We start from the raw sequence: 21,607 nt of genomic DNA on the forward strand, positions 1-21,607 counted from the left end.
GTGTTATCCTAATTGTGACTCTACAATATTTGAAATGTTTCTTTCAGGCTACCTTCAATACTTTCTTCTGGAATTTATCTCTAATGTTCTTGGAAATTTTCATTTTGTGATGTTTCAGAAGGTGATTAGTGGGAATTTCTCAATTTCTTTTTTATTTTTGGGGGCCAAGATGTCACGACTGTTTTCTTATGTAATTTATATTATAGAGAAATATCTAGGCTATTTTTTAAAATCATAGCTTCAGGAAGTCCAGTAATTCTTAAATTATTTTTCCTCAACCTCTTTTCTAGATCAGTTGTTTTTCTGAATTTTTTCACATGTTTTTTTCAAGTTTTTGACTTTGTTTTATTGTTTCTTGATGTCTCATGGAATCATTAGCAACTAGAGTTGCCCAACTTCTAACTTTTAAGGAATTATTTTCTTCATTGAACTTTTGTACCTCTTTTTCCATCTGGTGAATTTTGTTTTTTAATGAGTTCTTTAATTTTTGTGTGTCTTCAACAGGCCAACTCAGTTTTTTAAGGTGCGGTTTGGGACTTGACTTTTTTTTTTTTTTTGAGTAGTTTTTTATGCCTCTTTTACTGAACTGTTGTCTTTTCATAATTGTCTTGCATTACTCTAATTTCTTTTCCCATTTTTCCTTTACCATTCTTATTTGATTTTTAAAGTCATTTTTAGCTCTTCCACAAATTTTTATTGAGCTTGGATCTGATTAGCATTTTCCTTTGAGGCTTTGTCTGAGCTGTTTTCACATTATTGTCTTCTTCTAAGTTTGTATCTTGGTCTTTCCTGCCATTCTAGTAGCTTTTTATAGTCAAGGGTATGTTTGCTTTTGCTGTTTTGCTCATTTTTCCAGCTTCTTATCTTTGAATATTACCTTAAAATTGGGTTCTGTTCACCTGGGAGTAGGAAAGCACCATCCTAAGCTTCAAGCTTTTTTTGTGTTGCTATTTTCAGAGCTGGTTCTTGGCATCTGTAAGTTTGTAGTGTTTCCACAGGGTTGTAATCAAGGACATAGGTGGTCACTACCTTCCCAGTCTGTTCTCTGGTCTTTACCCTGCTCACCTATAGCTATAAGAGCTGGCACTTCTCTCCGAATTGGAATTGTAACCAAGGCTCCTGTTCCTCTGCAACAGCCACAGATATGTCTCTTTATCCTGAAACTGTGACTAAGAAATGCTTCCAAACAATAGAGCTGCCAATCAGTGCCCACTATACTTAGCAAAGGTAATCTTTTTAACCAATTATCTGACTCCCATATTGTCTCTAAGCTAAGAGCTCCTGAAGCAGCTACTGCCACAGCCTCCAATGCCCATTACTGGTGCTACCGAGTCCTCTGTATGGGTAACTACCTACTGATCTCCTAAACTGTCTTAGCCTTTTAAGAACTCTTGTTTTCATGAAACTTCAGTGCTGTGATTCTTCTCCTAACTCTCTAATCCGTATCCCTTGAGGATTCTTCTTCCTTATCCTTAAGCATTCCTCAAAGTTCTGACCTGGCTGTTTATTTCTTGTTTATGACATATACTCTTTGCTCTTATTATCTCACCTATTTCTGTATCTTCTATCATCTTTATGAAAACCTTCTCTTCCAAGTTCCAGTTCCAGATTTTCAACTCTGCTGAATTTTTTCACTATAATGTCCCTTTGGCATTTCACATTCAGCATCCATTACCAAACTCCCATCCCTAGCATCAAACCTCTCAAAATGAGTTCCTCTTTCTGAATTTATTATTTCTGTTAATAGCACTTCTATACTCCCACTCAAGTCCTAAATACTTAACTCCTTCCTTGCTTTTATTCTTCACAAAAAATCAATTCTGTGGTATATTTCCTCATTCCACTCTGACCTAAAATATTGCAACAGCCTCAATCAGTTGGTCTACATCTATTCGTTCCCTACTCTACTCCATCCATTCAATAACCACTTTAATCTAATTAAATTAGTCCCTGGCATAATAAAGCTTTGTATTTGTTTTTCTTCATTGACTTCAATGCCAGTTTAAAGTTAGCATCTTTCCTTTGGCATTCAGGATCCTCCACAATCTGGCCTGAGCTTATCTCTATATTCCTATCTTCCACCACTACCAAGGTAGAGATATCCTATGAGAGTTGGGAATGTGGGTCTAGGACTTAGGAAAGAGAGTTAAGGATTAGAAACAGATTTGGCTGTTATCTGCATAAATATAAATTATTGAAATTATAGAAGTAAATGAATTTATCAAGAGACCATTCTGGAAAGTAATTCAGAACTATGTCTTAAAAAGTTACTAAACTGCATATCCTTTGATCCAGAGATACTTCTACTAGATATATACCCCCCACAAAAGACCAAAGAAAGAGGAAAAGGATCCATATATACACAAGTATTTGTAGGAGCTCTTTTTGTAATGTCAAGAAAACAAAGGAGTGCCTATCAACTGGGAAACAGCAAACAATTCATAATTTATGAATGTAATGGAATACTTTATTGTGCCAAAAAAATGATGATAAAGGAGACAATTTCAGACCTGGGAAGTCTTATATGACATGTGAATTTACATGGGTGAAGTAAACTGATTGAGAAAAAAACTTTATGCACTAGTAACAGTGTTGTAAAGATTTTTTTAAAAAACCAACTTTGAAAGACAAGCATTTAGATCAATGCAATAAGCAAACATGATACAGAGGACCAGTGATGAAATCTGCTACCTACCTCCTGACAGAGCAATCATAAATTCAAGGTGCAGAATGAGATACGTCTTTTTAGATATGATGAATACAAGAATTTGTTTTGCTTGATTATTCATATTTGGTGAAAGAGTTTTCAGTTTCTTTTTCCTTTTAGTGGTAGGGGACTGGTGGATAAATGCTTCTTAAGTGAAAATTTTAAAATAAAAGTTATATTTTAGAAGTTAAAAAAAGATTATCTAAGAAAAACTTATAGAAACAGACGAAAATAGAACCTAGAACAGACACTTGAGGGGGAGATTTCATTAAGAGTTTGGAAAGAAGATGAGATTGGTTAGCAAGAGAATCAGGAAAATATAGCACCTGAAGCTGAGCAAAGAAAAAGAATATGTTTGTAAATGGGCAACAGCATCAAAACCTACAAATATCAAGGGGAATGAGGTGTAGAGGAAAAAAATCATTAAATGTGATGGTCACATTTTCAAGGATAAAATGATAAATCTAATTTTAAGAGGTAGAAGTAAGAGCTAATAAAGTAGCATAGAGAATAGGATATATCTCATATATAGCATATACTCAATATTTACTGAATGAATATATGAAATATATACAAAATCCTTGGTGGGAGCAGAGACCTAGTCTTTATATCAAAAGAGAATGTATATGGTAACAACATTATTTTAAGAACAACTTTAAATAACTAAGTAATTTTGACTATTATAAATAATTAGTAATAAATAATTAGTCAAAAAGGACTGTCAGACAAATCTAACTGACCTCTAACCTGTGGAGAGTCAGAGCCAAACAGAGCAAGCTAAAGATAGAAGAGTCAGGAATCAAATAGAAGTTTAATTTCAAAGTGAGAGAAACTGCTTACAGCAAAAAGGCAGATTAGACACATGTGCCAGGGCCCTACCGCTCATGGCAGGGTCTGCTTCAGTGTGACTGATTCATATTTTTGTGGCTAGACAAATAATCAAACAATGTAATGCAGTAATAGTGGTGAAGCACAATTGCAACAGGAAAGATTGTATAGTGACCATAACAGGACTTAATGTCTGGTCTTTGGTGCTTGCCCAAGCCCAGGGAAGCATCAGTTCATCCAGAGAGGGAGTGCAAAGGATTGTTCCTATACTAAGCTGGGGGCCCAGCTGGGCCTTAGCTCTGGAAAGTAGGGTGTCTCCTAATATCTTGATAGGAGCTATGAAGAAAGACACTATATGTAGATAGATATATAGATAAATGGATGATGGATAATGGATAGATAAATGTATATGTGCGTGTGTGTATATGTACACACATACACACACACATTTGTGTCTAATGGGTAGTCATCTCTAGGGCAGGGGGGCAGGGAGAAGGGGAGAGAAAAAAAGAAAAGAAAGTACAATTTATTATATATTTAAAAAGAATAGTAGGTTTACAGATTCATGTGCAATCATTTTTTCTATTAGATGTTATAAAAATGTTATATGTATATATGTTATAAAAATTTTTATTAATAAATAAAAATGTTGGTAAGTTAATCACTTTTAAAGATGGTTGTTAAATCCTTTCAAAAGTCGGAGCTTGGGAAATCACTCAGCATCCACATTTTACAGTGAAAGAGAACTAAATTAGACCTCCCAAGATTTTAAGAAAACAAGTGAGATAAACTAATTTAAATTGATGAAAGAAATCATTAGGAAGAAGCAAAAAGATTGCTAAATTGGGAGTTAGAGGTTCTGATTCTACCATCCACTACTCCAGGGAAGTCACATGATCTCCCTGCCTCAGTTTCCTCACCTGTAAATGATGACTTCTTAGAATCCTTATAGTACTTAATATATCTTCCTAAGACCTTCCTGGTGGAAAATAGCAATGAAGGTTAAAATTCCAGAGATTGTGATCCTAGTCTGAGTTTTTATGAAGTATTCCAAAATAATGCCGCTATGGTTTGTTTGAGTTTTTTGTTTCTTTGTTTTTTTATTATTATAGCTTTTTATTTACAAGATATATGCATGCATGGGTAATTTTTCAGCATTGACCCTTGCAAAACCTTCTATTCTAACTTTTCCCCTCCTTCCCTCCACCCCCTCCCCTTGATGGCAGGTAGACCCATACATGTTAAATATGTTAAAGTATATGTTAAATACAATATATGTTTATATATTATGGTTTGTTTTTGAGATATATTTTTAAAAATTTATCTAAATAACTAGTATTATAATTTTCCCCAATTTATATTTTTATTTATCTGGTTCTCTAGAACAAGAGGAAAAACCACTTAATAACCTTTGAGGGAAAAAAATCCAAAAATTATAGAATCTATCTCCTTCTCTGCCTATCACAGAGGCCTAGAATCCAGCATTGGAAGGGACCTCAGAAGCCATTTAGTCTTAAACAGGAATGTCCTCTACAATATATCCAAATGATCATGTAGACTTTAGTTGAGAGCCTTAAAGAAAAAGGACCCATTGCTTTCAGAAATAGCTTATTCCACTTTTCAATAGATATGGCCTGCATTTGCTAAATGGGGGAAACTGAAAAAGCCAGATAAAACTTCTCTGAGTAAAAATACCAAGTTTTTCTTTAGGTGGGGATTGACTATGACTTCAAGATGATAAAATCTCAGACCAAGTGGCCCATAGTATAGCCATAGACTGCAAAGGTTGATTCATAAGAGCAAGTCTACCATCTGAAGAGAGGCTCATTAATTTAATGAGCCACTTAAAGCCACTTGGCAAAAGGGAATTTTTTGGTCACTCCAAAGGTTATTAATCCATCAGAATAAGCCTATCTCTCATTATAATTTCATTCTTCTCACTAATTGTTAACCAATCAGAGTTGATTGCCACCTTCAGGAACACCCACTTTTCCAAGAATATATAAGCATTGTGGGCTCCATAACAGGTATTTGGAATCCAAGACTGTCAATGACCTCTTTTATTGATTATTTAGTAGCATGATTAATGAAATGATTAATTATCCAGAAAGTTATCTCAAAAATCTTATTTACAAAGTTTAAATTATTTAAATTTTCAATATGAGCATTTACATCTCAGAAATCAAAAATTCTACAAATTAAGGCTTGATTTATTGTTTTGTTCATTGTCTATAGTCTTAAGAAAGTAATGAAGAAAATGTTTATAATGAAGATTAAATTTTAAAGTATGTTTTGTGTTTTCAGAGAATCACTTGTTAAATATTTACCAGCAAACTTCTAAAAAATCTAGTCATACCATCTTGACATTTTTGCTATAAATAAAACCAGAAACAGAAGGAAGTTGCAGATCAATCAAAAAAAATGGTTCACAGGTTCTTCTTAGAAAGTTAAATAAAAGATGGTGGAGTTGGTTTTATCATGTGTCCCAATTCAACAAGAAACATCATTTCATGGTATATTTGACCATCTCACATTCCAATGCTAAAGACAAATATATTTTAAAAGACCACCATGAAAAATAATTACTGCTTATATATCAATACTTATCACAGAAGAAAAAGTAAATATATATACATATGCATATGTATATATATATATATATATATATATATATATATATATATATATATATATATATATATATATATATGAAGAACTTAAATTCAATTTAATTTTACATATAATTTGATAGTGAATTCAATTCACAGAGGGCACAGGTGAAGATGACAAAAAAAATCAGGAAATATAATTCAGGAAGAAGGAACGAGAGAGGCCAAAAGCTTGTAGACTACAAAAAGTAGTCTACATCTACTATACATCATGAATAGTTTTTCTGAGAAAAGAATTAGGAGGTATTAATCAAAAAGTATACAAAATAATACCAATGCCCCAAAATATGGAATAAGTATATGTTAACAGAAAGGAAATAATTCATTATTAACATGAAAGTCATTCTTAAACTGGTTATCAATGTATAATCAGGCTATCGATGTACAGCTCATTAAATCAATGATCAAAATTAGCAAAGCTAAAAGAACAAAAATGAGACATGCAATTTATATAATTCCAATCTGACTTACAGAAAAATTTTATTGAAAGAGTTGAAAAGACTATGAACTTAATTATAACAATTTCAAGTAGAAGTTCAACAAATGTCAATCAGTTGCCATCAGGAAGAGATCAAAAGATCCTGAATCAAGAAAATTTTTAATGATAATTTCAGTGAGAGCATTTATAAATTTTAAGGAAAGGGAACAAACATATACTCTATTATGTAGCAAATATTGTGCAAAACACTTTACAAAGATCATCTCATATGACCCTCACAACAATAAAAAGGTATTTTTATCCCCATTTTACAGATGAGGAAGCTAAGGCAGACAAAGTTAAATGATTTGGTTTTGAACTTAGTCTTCCTGACTTCAGGTCCAGAATTCTGTCCACTGGGCTCTCCAGTTGTCTATTATATAACAAAGGGTCATATATTTGAATTGAAAGAGGTCAACTTGTCCAACCCAGTTATTTTAAACATGAAACAAGAGGGGCCAATATAGGGAAATAGACTTGCCCAGCATCCTACAACTAGTAGCTGGCAGAATGAGATTTTGAACCTAGGTCCCCTGACCCCCTCTCCAGCACTCTTTCCTCTGCATTTACCAGACAATTTCTGCCAAGGAAAAACTAATAGCAGCCAAGGCCATGCCTTTACAAAACAAATTCATTTGTAAAATATTAGGGGAAAAGATGGCGAAAGATTATGAGCTCGTGAATAACTCCTCATGAGACAGCAAGAAGCAGCAGAGGGGAAAACAGGCCTGAGGAAAGCTAGTAAGAGGCCCAGCTAAGCAAAGTCATCATAGAGCATTTGAGGATAGAAGTAAAAAGAAGAAGCAAGTAAATAATAGATATAACCATTCTATAAGGATTTTTATAACAAATTCTTTTCACAATGGAGCCCTCAATTTGGACTCTAGAAAGAAGAGATAGAAACAGCCTTGAAACCTTGAAGACAAGACAAAACAGGTAGACTAGACCAAGGAAACTGAGAAGATCCATTCTGGAAATAGCGAAATTTTGAGAGTTTTGAAGTGTAAGGGGTAGGAGGGATTTAGTCCTTAGAGCAAGCCCAATAGGAACTCCCTGCTATTCCTCTGTGACACTCTCTCTCTCTCTCTCTCTCTCTCTCTCTCTCTCTCTCTCTCTCTCTCTCTCTCTCTCTCTCTCTCTGTGTCTCTCTGTCTCTGTCTCTCTGTCTCTGTCTCTCTCTCTGTCTCTGTCTCTGTCTCTCTCTGTCTCTGTCTCTCTCTCTCTCTCTGTCTCTCTCTCTGTCTCTCTCTCTCTCTCTGTTTCTCTCTCTCTCTGTCTCTTTATATATATATGTATATATACATATATATATATATATATAGTGATAGAATTGAATTAGCCTGTTTAAAAAATGTGAAGAGACATGTAAAAGAGGTGCTTTGTCTCTGATTCAGAACATGATGTAATTATTTCCTGTCTGGTTACTGCTTGTGAAGAAAGGCCTTTTAATTGGTTGCTGAGTTGGAACCTAGCACATACAAAAGAGTTTGAAGAGGCCAAATTGCCCACCTGGAAGATTCTTAGCCAATTAGGAGAGGAGCAGAGATGTAACATATTACAAACAAAGAGTGAAGAGGGGAAGCAAGATAATGACGTCAACAAAAAAGCATGATCAAAGAAGGAATAGTGAATGGGAAGGCCACATATTCCTTGTCATCCCTATTAGCAATATTATTATCAATTGGTTGGTTAATTGGTTGGTTATTGTCCTTTGTTCTCAAAGAGTAACAAAATGACATCATGATGTTAGAATCAACTTGCAGTGTGTCTGACTGTGGCTAATAGGGCCAATATGAGCTCAGAATGCTCTGCCACAGGTCAGACACAAATAGTCCCCATGAACACTTGGGGTGGATTCTCTAACTTTATGCATCTCATGTTTCTTTTGAATTAATTCAATTCTGCTTTGCCCATACAGCATAGAATCTTTTCTGATGAGGGCACACCATGCTGAGCGGTCCTCTGATAGTGTCTCCCATGTCATACAATTGATTCTGAAATTCTTAAGAGAAATTCCATTCCAAACAAATGTTGAGAGTATAAAGTATTTGGGAATCCATCTACCAAAGAAAAGTCAGGAATTATATGAGAAAAATTACAAAACACTTGCCACAAAAATAAAGTCAGATTTAAATAATTGGAAAGACATTTAGTGCTCTTGGATAGGCTGAGCGAATATAATAAAGATGACAATACTCCCCAAACTAATCTATTTATTTAGTGCTATACCAATCAGACTCCCAAGAAACTATTTCAATGACCTAGAAAAAATAACAACAAAATTCATATGGAAGAATAAAAGGTCGAGAATTGCTAGGGATCTAATGAAAAAAAACTCAGAGGAAGGTGGTCTAAGTGTACCTGATCTAAAGCTATATTATATAGCAGCAGTCACCAAAACCATTTGGTATTGGCTAAGAAATAGACCGGTAGATCAGTGGAACAGATTAGATACAAAGGACAAAAAAGGGTACATCTATAGCAATCTAATCTTTGACAAACCCAAAGATACCAACATTAGGGATAAAAATTCATTATTTGGAAAAAACTGTTGGGAAAACTGGAAATTAATATGGCAGAAATTAGATATGGATCCATACTTAATACCATATACCAAGATCAGATCAAAATGGGTCCATGATTTAGGCATAAAGAGGGAGATAATAAATAGATTAGAGGAACAGAGGATAGTCTACCTCTCAGACCTGTGGAGGAGGAAGGAATTTATGACCAGAAGAGAATTAGAGATCATTATTGATCACAAAATAGAAGATTTCGATTACATCAAATTAAAAAGTTTCTGTACAAATAATACTAATGCAAACAAGATTAGAAGGGAAGTAACAAATTGGGAAAATATTTTTAAAAGCAAAGGTTCTGACAAAGGTCTCATTTCCAAAATATATAGAGAACTGACCCTAATTTATAAGAAACCGAACCATTCTCCAATTGATAAATGGTCAAAGGATATGAACAGACAATTCTCAGATGAAGAAATTGAAACTATATCCACTCACTTGAAAGAGTGTTCCAAATCACTACTGATTAGAGAAATGCAAATTAAGACAACTCTGAAATACCACTACACACCTGTCAGATTGGCTAAGATGACAGGAACAAATAATGATGAATGTTGGAGAGGATGTGGGAAAACTGGGACACTTATACATTGCTGGTGGAGTTGGGAAAGAATCCAGCCATTCTGGAGAGCAATTTGGAACTATGCCCAAAAAGTTATCAAACTGTGCATACTCTTTGACCCAGCAGTGCTACTCCTGGGCTTATATCCCAAAGAAATACTAAAGAGGGGAAAGAGACATATATGTGCCAAAATGTTTGTGGCAGCTCTTTTTGTTGTAGCTAGAAACTGGAAGATGAATGGATGTCCATCAGTTGGAGAATGGTTGGGTAAATTATGGTATATGAAGGTTATGGAATATTATTGCTCTGTAAGAAATGACCAGCAGGAGGAATACAGAGAGGCTTGGAGAGACTTACATCAACTGATGCTGAGTGAAATGAGCAGAACCAGAAGATCATTATACACTTCAACAACAATACTGTATGAGGATGTATTCTGATGGAAGTGGAAATCTTCAACATAAAGAAGAGCCAACTCACTTCCAGTTGATCAATGATGGACAGAGGTAGCTACACCCAGAGAAGAAACACTGGGAAATGAATGTAAATTGTTAGCACTAATATCTGTCTGCCCAGGTTACATGTACCTTCGGAATCTAATGCTTATTGTGCAACAAGAAAATGGTATTTACACACATGTATTGTATCTAGGTTATATTGTAACACAAGTAAAATGTATGGGATTGCCTGTCATCGGGGGGAGGGAGTAGAGGGGGGGGGATAATTTGGGAAAATGAATACAAGGGATAATATTATAAAAAATATATAATAAAAAAATTATTTAAAAAAAATTAAAAAAAAAAAAAGAAATTCTTAAGAGATACCTTGAGAGTATCCTTGTATTGTTTTTTGTGGCCACTTTGTGAGTGCTTGCCCTCTATGAGTTCTCCACAAAATAATTTTTTTGGCAAGCATCCATTTGGAATGCGAACAATGTGTTCAGCCCAACAATTCTCAGCAATAGAGTTGGAATGGTTGGCAGTTTAGTTCAAGAAATGACCTCCATGTCTGGTATCTTATCCTGCCAGGTGATTTTCAGAATCTTCCTACAATTCAGATGGAAGTGATTCAGTTTCCTGGCATGGCACATACAGCGCTGTCCAGATTTCACAGGTATACAACAGTGAGGTCAGCTCTGTAGCCCTTCAGTTTGGTAGTTGATTTAATACCTCTCCTCTCCCACTCTTTCCTTCAGAGCCTCCCAAATCCTGAGCAATATTATTATCAATTACATTATTAAAATATAAGGAAGATCTCCAGCATATTAAGCTGATTTCAGTGTGAATTTAGGGAGGACAGGGAATAAGATTAACAAAGATTGATCAAGCATGGATAGATTGATATCTCATCATTTGAGAGGGAGTATCATCCTGATGATTCATACTGAGCTTGAAGGCCAGACAGACTACTAGATCTTTTCAATAAGAATTGTGATGCAGCCATGCCTTTTTATCTTATGCTTGTACATTGATTTTTTGGACCCCAATGTAAGACTTTACATTTATCTTCTATTAAATTTCATCTTATTAGATTTAATCCAATGGTCTGGTTTGTCAAGATCTGTTTGAATCCTAACTTTCAACCTGCATTTTAATTATCCTTCAAAGCTTTGAGTCATCAGAAAATTTGCCATCTTTGCCCTTTCCCAGTCAATGATAAAAATCTTAACTCCCATAAGACTAAATGCATGAGAAATTTCCCTTGAGACCTCTTCTAAAATATCAATAACTATTTTGCAGATGGGGAAATCTACCCACACAACCCATTCTAAACCCAACTAACAATTCTATTGTTTAATCTAGAACTTTCCATTTTATCTATGAGATTAGCATAAGAAATGTTAAATGCTTTGTAAACATATAGATAAACTACATTAGTATCATTTCCTTTTTTCTCTGTGATCAATGAGCTAGGGATGAACAGACAAGAGTGAAATAGTCCCTTTCCCCAAATAGTTTACATTTTATTGAGTGTGGGGGTAAGGACATATAACATATTCACAAATAAGAATACACAAAATATATGTAGTTGGTACCACTCCCCTAACTTGCACTTGAAATCAGAAATCAGAACTCTAGAGATTTGCTTACTCCTTTCTTTAAGGTTTTGGGTTTCTGGTACAATGTTTATAAGCTCCCATCAGTGTGTTTCCTCTTATCAATTAGTTGAATTCCCTCAGCTTAAAAAAAAAAAAGAAAAGAAAAGAAAAGAAAAGACAAGAAAGAAAGAAAGAAAAAGGATTTACTGAGAAAGTAAAGCAAGAATAGTAATTATAAAAATAAATCAGGGACAAGCCATTGTGACTTCCCAGGTAATCACCCCTGCTTTGTGATGTAATCACACCTGCCTAGTCTATGCATTGCTTGCTGTATTCCAAGCTGTACTTTTACATGTATTGTTTTCCTGCTTAATCTGCACTCAGTCTCCAGTAACATATCATTCTGACCTGGCACTAAACCTCCATTTCAGTTTGCTCATTGGTTGGTGGATGCCTGGAAGCTTTGGGAGTAGATGTGCTTGAGTGGTTGCGAACAGATCTACAGGAGCCACCTGCCCAGATAGGAGGAGAGACAGTTTGTCTGAGAATGCTAAAATTTCTCCTTAAACCCAACTTTCACATAATCCCTTCATACACTGACTGATTTATCTACTTTAGTTTTCATTTGTGTTTCCTTAGCAACACTGTAGTTAGAAAGCATTTAAAGTAAGAGTTAATTATAAAGATCTCTCTTTTTTATTCTTTTTCACTTGGAAAATGCTGGTGTCTATTCATCTTTTCTTTCACTTTTCATGATCTCTGTGAGAGCCAGAGCAGCTGGTCTGATTTCTGGCATTTCCACGGATTGCACATTCCACAATCCACAATCATCCTCCATACATACAGAAAAAAGTGAGTTTCAATTACAGTGGTAGTGAGGCATAAGTGTAAGGAACATATGTGATAAAAGGGTATCCCAGAAATCCTGACATTGCAATTTTTTTTCTCTCTTTATGTAGTTCTCACAAAATTTGCTGTAGAAGATAACAAGGATAAGTTGCTTCTCTATGATCATTTCTTTGATTTTCTTCCTTTCTCCAATACATATATATATATATACATATATATTGTAAAAGTCCAATGCCCTTTTTTTTTTACTATATTCAGCTTTCTCTACCAACATTGACTCATTTTGAGCTTTAGCACACTTAACACATGCTTCACTTTTGAATTTATCCTCCATTACCAGCCCTTGTTTCCATATTCTCTATATATGTTTTGAAAAATCTAAATATGTTCTTAAGTTCTCTATGCTAGCAAAGAGAAAGAAAATGGAAAAAAAGAGAAAAAAGAAACTAAAGAAGATGAAGATGAAAAAGAAGACATAAATGGAGGAGGAGGGACAAGGAGAGAAGGAGGAGGAGGAGGAAGAAGAAGAAAAAAGAGAAGAAAGAAGAAGAAGAAGAAGAAGAAGAAGAAGAAGAAGAAGAAGAAGAAGAAGAAGAAGAAGAAGGAGAAGGAGAAGGAGAAGGAGAAGGAGAAGGAGAAGGAGAAGGAGAAGGAGAAGGAGAAGGAGAAGGAGAAGGAGAAGGAGAAGGAGAAGGAGAAGGAGAAGGAGAAGGAGAAGGAGAAGGAGAAGGAGAAGGAGAAGGAGAAGGAGAAGAAGGAGAAGAAGAAAGAGAAGAAGAAAAGAAGAAGAAAAGGAAGAAGAAGAAGAAAGAAGAATTCATTACTCAAGAAATTTATATTCTAATGGAGGAGACAGTGTGTACATAAATTGGCATATATAGAATGTCTGGAGAAGAGCTGGAAGGTTATCTCAAAGGATATAGCACTAGCAATTGGGAAAAGAATGAGGAAAAGCCTCCTATAGAAAGAGATCTTTGAATTGAAGTCTTGCAGGAAGTCAGAAGGAAAGAGTCTTGAAGAGAGAGGGAAAGAAATGAGACAAGCAATGAAATCACAAAGACAATAGATAGGGCATCCTATAGAAGGAACAGAAGTAAGATAATATCTCTGGATTGTGGAAGCAAGTGATTTGCAAGGAGACGAGAAAGATAGAAAGGAGCCAGGATGTAAAGAGTTTTAAATGTCAAATAAAGAAGTACACATTTGGTCATTGAAGTAACATGGAGCCACCAGAGTTTATTGATTTAACATGATTACAGTAAACATGATTACACCTATGTTTTAAGAAACTCACTGGCTGCTGAGTAGAGAATATATTAAAGTTCAGAGAGACTTAAAGCAGAGAGACTAATTAGTCTATTATGATAGCCCAAGTCATAGACAAAAGGAGACTGCTGGTAGCTGTGTGAATATAGAGAAAAAATATGGAGAAGGGCATGCATCCCAGACAAATGCAGAGATGTTGTGGGAACTTAATGAATATTCTCCTGGAACTTAAGATACAGTTCTGTGACCTTTGTCATTACAACACATCACACAAGTTCACCCCCACTGAATTAGCCAACACTGCTAAAAGGCTATCCTCTGATAAAGTCCAGCTCTAGTTTCTGTGATTTCAGAAGACACATATCAGCTTGTTGAATAACACTCTCTTTATCTTTTTTGTGACAAACTGTTTGGAGAGTCCACTTTGTCAGGACATTTTCTATTATTAACCCAAAGAGCAAAAGTTGACAAAGAAATGTAAGACTAATAGATAATACTAAGGACAAGAAAACCCATTAAGTCTTGTAAACTCTCATTAATTCATCATTAGGTACCTGTGAAGAGATATATGAGAATAGGAAGTTATTTAAGAATTAGACAAATTATGTGGCTTACTAAAATGAATGTGCCATATTGACTGAAACAGAAGGGAAAGGACATACACTTAATAGAAACGCTACTCCCCTCCTATTCGGAGACATTCATTTTGGATACCCCTTTCACTTAGAACTCAACATGATACCATGTGTTTACACACTGGGCCTTCATTACTGAAGAAAGCTAGTTTTGTTTCTTTATCTGGCTATTACCCCTATGTGTTTCATTTCAATTTTGCAGTCCTTTCCCACTGGCTGACAAGATATTATAGAATGTTTGTTTTATACCTGAGAAGGGAGCCCAGTCCGGCTTATAAAAAGCAACTTGAGGCCTCTGGCTAATTAAATCTTCATGGATCCTGGATATGTTTTCATTCTCCTGTATAAACCTTTGTCCAAAGGTACTGGGCTACTCACAGTCAGTTCAACAAAATTTAGTGCCTACTATGTATCAGGCACTCTTGACAGGTGCTGGATAAAAAGACAAAAATGATAGTCCCTATTCTCAGAGAGTTTTCATTTTATGTAAGCAAATAATAAGTACACACATAAGCAAATACAAATTTTTTAAGTAGTAATTGCCCCCAAAAGTAGACTAAGGAAAATCAGAATAGTAATCTTGAGAAGCTATTATTTGGAACTCTATTCCAGTGATATCAGACTCAAATAGAAACAAAGGGGGGGGGAGGATTTAATGACAAATTAACATTATATTGAATTGTATTTTAATTTATTTTGTTAAATATTTTCTAATTACATCTTAAGCTGGCCTAGTCTTCAGTCAAGAGTTTTACAGTGGCTTGCCTCCTGCTAGTAGAGAGTTTAACTCTTTGCCTCAACAGCTGGATAATATCCTACTTCTAACCCAGGTTTTCTTCATAATATTAACTCAGGATCATCAGAAATTAGTCAAGGCATGCCAAGAGGCATTTATTAAACACCTACTAATGCCAGGCATTGTGCCAAGTGCTGACGATATGAAGAAAGGCCAAAATCTGTCAATACTCACAAGGACTTCACAGTATAATGAAGAAGGCAACATAAAAAGACAGACAGACAGAGGGACAGGATGGGGGGAGAGAAAGAGAGAGGGAGGGGGGAAGAGACAGAGACACAGAGAGAGACAGAGAGACAGAAAGGGAGAGGGAGATAGAAACACAAACAGGGAGAGAGACTGTGTCAGGCAAGGATACAATTTATTTTTTAAAAAAGTCGCTGTCTTCAAGCTGCTTACAACCTAAAAAGGGAGAGAACATTCAAAAGGAATTTTAACAGGACAGGAAAACAGAGAAGGGAAGAAAGGGGAAAAAGGGGAAGGATAGACACCAACTTAGCTTAGGATGGGGGAGTAAGAGAGAATCTTGCTCTGTAAAGTTGAAACTAGACAGTGCATCCGATACAAAGTAGAGTGAGCAGGGTCCAGTTTCTATTCTTTATAAAGGAAGGTATCAGGAAGGACCAGGCCTCAGGCCTCCAGTCAGAAGGGAGAAAAAGCTGAAGGAGTGATGTCCATCAAGGCTTGAGTTAGAGGCCTGATGGTAGATTTAGAATTAATGAGCTTAGCCTGGGAAGGGCATCTTATTCTATGAGTTGAAACCAAGTATGGCAGAAGATACAAGGTGGAAAAAGACAGATATGATAAATTAGTAAAGGAAGGGACTTCAGAGGTGATGTAGTCCTTTTGGACTTATTTCACAGTTGAAACAATAAAGACTCAGAGAGAATACACAATTTACCTTAGTGATGAATGTGGCAGAGCTGTGATTCAAACTAAGGTCCTTTGACACTTTCTCTGTCTCAGGCTGTGCCTTCTCATTGGATCTCCCTTTTCTTCCTCGATTTATAGAAGAGTAATGATGTCTCCCAGACTCTTCCTTCTTTTTCAGAAATACAGAAGTAAAAAAACAAACCACCCTTGAGCACAGTACAAATGGCATGGCAATTTCCCTGAGGCTGAAATTCAGTGAGAACCCAACTTCAGCTATTTCTTAGTTCATTAAATAGTCCCTACATCCCTAGGATAGATGGGAGAATATTTTTAAATGATTTTCATCTACCTGGTGCACAAGAATCCTTGTGAGAACTAATTTCAGCAGAGAGTGCATCAATAAATTTGGCCTGATTAAAGAGTTTGTTTTTCTGAAGATGGTGCCAAAAATATCTCTCTAAGAAATAGTAACACAATCTTGCAGTAAAAGATAGCAAAAGATACTAAGAGTATCAAGAAAGAGGAAAATAGGGCTACAGCTTCCAGAATAAGAATAACATGTCAGCCAACTGAAGAAAAAATCAAATGGAAAACATTACCAATGTGATATAACCTTCCCTGGAAGCAAGGTCATGAATGATGTCTGGCAATATCCAACCTGTTCAGAATCTCCCTCATGTAACTTTTATTTCTCAAGAATGTCTTTGAAGTCAGCGGGAGATTCTATTCATCAGAAAGAGAACAAAGCATCTTGGTCCCTTGCAGATTAGGATAACACACTGACCTTATTACAGCAAACTTCTGTATATGTAACTGGAAAATGGCTAAAGCCTTTTTTCAACTTTAAAACAAAAGAATGTTGAGTTAGGAACTCCTAAAACTGCCAGGTTTTAGTCTTTATTAAAATAAATACCCTTTCCCTTTCCTGTGGGACTGTCTCTAGATATGTAATTTGTATCCCTCAGTCTTTCAATCAATAGTCAACAGCATTTATTGAGAGGGTCCTATGTACCAGCTATCCTGCTAAGCACTGAAATGCAGTCATAAGCAGAAACAATCTTTTACACCCTAATTTAGAACTGGAAAGGATGTGAATGAGAAGAAGAAATGAAGATATAGACTGGGGAATTTGAAGAAAGACAAAGAAGAAGAAAGAAGACAAAGCTGGCTTTGGGTTCCTCTTTAAATGGAAATTTGGGGAGGAACCAGACAGTGAGGGAAGAGAGGAGAGTCTTTCAAAGTGTGAAGTGCATTGGTGAAGGGAACTTCTAGCTTATAGAGGTTTCTGGGACATTGTAGAAAAAAAAGAAAAAAAAACAGAATTAAGAGTGTATCCTTTAGTTTAGAGGAATATCTTTCACACAAATTTGTTTCAAAGTTTATAAATGTGAGCTATTTTAAGGTAGCAGGAAGGATACAGGGGAAGAGATCTAGACCGATGATTTTATTAATATACAGAATGCTTAGTATAGATGCTCCTTCCATTAAGACTGATATTCAGCACTATTTCCTGGGCCATCATCATTATTATTCACCCTAAAGGACAGCCCCCTGAATGTCTTTGTTGATGAGTACACTCTCCTTCAATGCCAATTAAAAGAATGGGTTCATACTTGGAGTACAGTAGTACTCTGATAGGGAATTCATACCCCCATTCATCTCCCTTCCCTTCTCTGATATCCTAGAGCTTTCTCCACTGGGTTACTGAAGGAAAATTAGTAATTAAGGATGTCCTGATCAACTCCTTCTTCCACTAGACATACAAAGCTTTTTAAGCTGTAGATGACTTTATAAATATATGGCAAACTTACTCCTTTTCTCCAGCACTATCCTCCCTTCAGTTAGAGGAGACTTTAGTATTTGTAATTTCCTGCCTTCTTCCTCCTAAGGCTCACAAGACACTTTGTAAACATTATGTATCCTGTATTGTGTTAGGTGCTACAAAAGAATACTAAACAGAAGGTGGGTCGAATATTGTCACTAAAACTAAGTCTATATTAAGTCAGAAATTCTCTCCTGTGCTTTTGTGACTGGTTAGAGTCAAAGTGTTAATGTGAAAATTATTTTAATTTTTGTTTATCTTCCCTATTTAAGTGTCCTGTTCATTAACAGTTTAAAAAAACTAAATAACACTATCTATTGGGCTTTCTGAGACCTAATGCTACTAGGATAAGTAACTGAATTATTTAAATAGCATATTATGAAAGGAGGCAGCCTGGGACAGTGGAAAGAATAATGAACCTGAATTCAAAAGATCTGGATAGAAAAATTCCTTATTTGCTACATGCTATGATTTTAGGTAAGTCTTTTAATTCTCAAATTAAGATGGGAATAGTTGTGAGAATTAAATGATCTAATGCATATAGAATGTTTTGTAATCATTAAACGTTATATAAATGCAACCTCTTATTATCTATTACAAAATAGAGACAGTGGAATCCAAACCACTATGGTCATATCATCAAGTTACCAGACATGCAACTGCTGTTATCTCTTCATGGGGCTCCAACTGTCAGAGAGATTCCTTTAGGGTTTCAGAAATGAATATAAGACCACCCTTGCTCACTCCCCAGATAACTCCCTCCCTTCAACTAGGCTTCAAGGCATTTGAGAGTATATAGTGAAGGGTCTTCCAATTGTCCCTCATCTCTTCCATATCAACCAGCTGAAAAATATCCATACAGAGTTTTATTAAGTCCAAGAAGTTAGTAGTTAGGATTTTGCTACAATAATGCATATGATCTTTTTTTCCCCAAAAATTAACTGAAAGGTAATGTAGAATACAGAAACTAAGAAGAGTAATAATTGCCACTTATGGATAATTCAGTCTGTCCCATCTTCTCATTTTCAGAATGAGAACTGGAGTGGTGGGGAGGAAATTGGATATGACAATTGAGAGCACCAGGAATGTGACATTACTACTTGACCAACAGAGCTCTCACTTGACACTAGAATGAGGGATAATGGTATCACCACTTTTGGTATCCTTTACCATCAGCTTCTTCTTCCCTTACTCTAGAAGCATCTAAAGCAACTCAAAAGCATCATTTCTATATAAAGGCCCAGGAATAGATTAAATAATAATATTCATAGAGTCCTTTCAAAATTTAGAAATCACTTTATAAAAATTATCTCATTGAACCTTCAAAATGATCCTGTAAGGTAAATACTATCATGTTTCCCATTTTACAAATCAGAAAACTAACCATTTAGTGAGATTGAGTAACTTGTCTGGGATCATTCAGTGAGTAAATATAACAGTGGGAGGCATGATGCAAGTTCATATTTGTCTTTTCTTCAAGTCCAACAGTCTAAAATATTTTCTGTGCTACTTCTCTATATGCTGAAAGGTTACCTAAGCACTGAATAATTAAAGGACCGCCTTTTATGAGATCAAGCTCCCCTAGACCTGAATCCAGATGGTGCATTTGTGGATCCAGAATTAATGAAGTCCCTTAATAGAGAAGAAGGCATAAGACCTGAGTCCTCTGAGCTTAATAGTATTCCTGAATGCAAGAAAGAATTCAAACCTGGGCTTTGGCATAAGACTCTTTCATTTGATAGAAAGAATGATAGAAAGACAATGTACTTGCCTACATGAAAAGAAGGTTGGTAAGTTTGGCTTTCTTCCCAAAGTCACTCCCTAGGCTTTCCCTAAAGAGGACCAATAATTACATGTGTCCTTTCTTAAAGATGTAAGCCAACAGAAATCTTTCTTAAGCTTTTACCAACCATAGTTCACACAAGAATTGATCCCCCAGTAATCATTCACCCCATCAAAAAAAGTCTTATCCAAATGTCCAGGCTGGATTATTTTTTTTTAGATTGTGGGACTCAGTTTGGAAGATAATCCCTCCAAGAAAGGATTTTTAAAGAAATGACTGCTTTTCTGTATGCTTAGAAAAACAAGACATCTTCAAGGTCTCTAGATTCTAATAATGACTGCTACAGATTCCACTTTGTGGCACTGGGAAAGTCTTCAATATCATTCTGCTTCCATTTTCCCAGATATAAAATGGTATTCATCTCACCACTATCCTTTGCTGCTTGGTTTTTTTTTTTATTAATTAATTAATTTGATTTTTACAAAAATTTTATGCATAGGTAATTTTTAAGCATTGACAATTGCAAAACCTTCTATTCTAACTTTTCCCCTCCTTCCCCCCACCCCTTCCCCCAGATGGCAGGTTGACCAATACATGTTAAATATGTAAAGTATAAGTTAAATACAACATATGTATATATGTCCAAACAGCTATTTTGCTGTACAAAAAGAATCAGACTTTGAAACAGTTGCTAATTGGGTTTTGTTTTGTTTTATTTTGTTTTGTTTTTTTGGAAAGATATTACATTTTAGCTAATATAGAAATATACTTGCATGACTTCACATATGAAATAGATATCAGATTGTTTGCCTTATAAATGGGTGGGGAAGTAATAGAAGGGAGAAAATTTGGAACTTAAAAATTTAAGTAAATATAAAAAAAAATTAAAGAAAAAAAAAAAGAAAGACGTTATATTTGTGTTAAATGTAATATCTACACAGTGTATAATGTGGGTCAGTAGAATGAATGTTAGCTTTTGAATCAAAAGACTTGAGTTCAAATGTTGACTTTACCACTCATTAGCACTGATAAGTCATCTTGTTCCTTTGATTCTCCGCTTCCTCATTTTAAAAATGAGAGTGTTGGACTCCATGGCCTCTAAGACCTCCCGCAACTTTAAATCTATCATCCTATGATGATATATCTGTTTTAAGAAATTGTCAATTCATTAGACTGTCTTTTGCATTACCTAAGAAGATGGTGGATCTGACTACTCAAGTATAAGTAATAAATAATAAAATAGATTTTCTTTCATAAAGTATGCTGTTGAAATTATAGAATATTAAATCTGTTAAAGATAGCTTAATAAATTTTGGCATATGAATGTCATAGAATTACTTTTCTATAAAAAATTACAAATGTGACAAATACAGAGGTGTGTGGAAATATATATCAGAGCTATGAAAAAATATGCAAAATAACTGCAACAATCTAACAGACCACAACAATAACAAAAAGAGAACGCTGTAAAATTATAAAAAACAAGCATGGCCCAGAAGGTGAGATATGAGAAAATACTCCCACTCCACCCCTTTCAGAGGTAGAAAGAAAGTCCATAAATGTAGTACACTGCACATATTTTCAGATTTTTTTTTCAACATACTGATCAGTTGTTGATTTTTTCTTCTCTTTATTTATCTTAAAAATAGTATTTGTTATATGGGATATCTGGGATGGAGCAGGAAAAGGGTTATTGGGAAACTATGACAATGTGAAAAAACA

Source organism: Sminthopsis crassicaudata, chromosome 2 (genome assembly GCF_048593235.1).
Source record: "Sminthopsis crassicaudata isolate SCR6 chromosome 2, ASM4859323v1, whole genome shotgun sequence".
Taxonomy (NCBI): domain Eukaryota; kingdom Metazoa; phylum Chordata; class Mammalia; order Dasyuromorphia; family Dasyuridae; genus Sminthopsis; species Sminthopsis crassicaudata.